The sequence below is a fragment of the Pinus tabuliformis genome, chromosome 5_1 (genome assembly GCF_031772625.1).
Source record: "Pinus tabuliformis cultivar Carrire ecotype Pingquan chromosome 5_1, CPIR1, whole genome shotgun sequence".
NCBI classification, from domain to species: domain Eukaryota; kingdom Viridiplantae; phylum Streptophyta; class Pinopsida; order Pinales; family Pinaceae; genus Pinus; species Pinus tabuliformis.
The window spans coordinates 958639963-958641795 of NC_142305.1; positions in this window are offsets into that span (position 1 = coordinate 958639963).

Here is a 1833-nt window from a genome sequence, read left to right on the forward strand (position 1 = left end):
TGCAGGTTCAATAACTTGCTTAGCAAGTTGAGCAGTTGGTTGAGGTAATAGACATGGAGACGGAACATGAGCTAGAATACCAAGACATCGATCTCATTCCAAGGGAATCCGAGGTCGAACTACAATCTCTGCCACCTTTAGAACCACAACCAGTCCTGAGTGAGCATGGAGAAGTTTTTCTCCTTGATGATGATCCAGAGATAGATGTGTACAATCTGGCATTTGACGAGACACAATAGAGGATTGTACATGCATGAAGAAAGAAACTCCTGGATGATCATACATCACCTACGCACACAGAGGAAAGGGTGATTGTACTAGATGTTAGAAGACATCTAGTTGCCATGGTCGAGGCTTCTAAGGATTATGCAGAAGCCACGAGTTCAACAATCAAGTTATTGATAGAAAATAATAATCAAATGGTGAAGGACTTGTAAGAAGTTAGGTAGATAGCAGAGAAGTCCACAAGATCCACCCTGACAAAGATGAAGAAAGCAACAGTGGCAGAGATATCAACTTTGGAGGCCACCATGAAGACATTGTATAGAATATTTATCGCTATGCACAAAGCAGTTTTCCATATATACGACTTTCAACAAAAGTGTGCACATACATAAAAAAACTCTCAAAGACATTCACATTTCTATTGCGCACATGCAAGAATGGACAATGAGGTATAAGGTAGCCCCACTTTACTTGCACAAGAAGATGAAACCAAAGGTTGAGCTAGACAAAGCAAAGATTAAGATGTAGATCCAGAATTATGAGCAAATCCCTCTTCTCATCACTAGCATCGAGGCTGCCTATGCATGGTTTTTAAGGATTTTGGATGTCATAGTGTGAATGCACAAGATCCCTTCCATTAAAACCCTCACCTAGGCCATGAGGAAGAACCAAGTCATGATAGATGCCAACAAGTACATAGAGAAGTTGATGCGCGTAGCCACTATGGATGATTTGAAGCTCAACACAGAGAACATGAAAAGGTACATCAATGGTCTAGCTACACTGAGGACAGTGCTGCGCATGTTTCGGAATGAGCTGAAAAGAGGTTTTAGAACCATATACCCGGAAGCCATGGAGGCAAGGGCCCGCTTTGACAAAGATGCCATCAAACAGTATGGGGAAACAATAGAGAAATACCAAACTTGATATTAGTTTGTTACCGAAGATCGCCGCGGGGAGGTTACCAAATTGGCCTTTCTGCAAGACCCCTAGTGATGTTGTTTGCCTTGTCAAGATGACTCAAGCCTATTTTGTCCCACATGGGTATATGTGGAAATTATATTATTGTAAATTTATTGCAAGTGAAATTCCAAGTGTCATTAGTGGAATGTGAACAATCATTGTTGTAATATGAAGAGTCATGAGGGTAGTCCAAGAGTCAGCAGGGAGTGTCAAGGGTCACCCCACCCTTTTCTATATATAGAACCTCATAACTCATAGTACATGCTTTTTGGGAGCCAAGATTTTGGCTAAGCATTGCTTAGAGAAGGCTTGGAGAGTATTGTGACGAGCCTTGGCTTCTCCACAACATAGAGTGAGTACATCTCTTTGGAGGAGCAGGCAGTGTTGACTCTAATGTTCCACTATTGGGGCTAGTAGCTATCAATGGTGTATGTATGGATGGAACTTTCACTTTATATATATATATATATATATATATAGATATATATATATATAACAAAGCCATCATATCTTCATGCATATGTTTTTATTGTAGTTCGACCATTCTGGTTACTTTAGCGATGTATGTTCTTTAAATTACGCATTTTTGTATGAACTATTTTGTATACAATTGTATGAATCTTGTTGAAGTCATGTTGTTGGTTT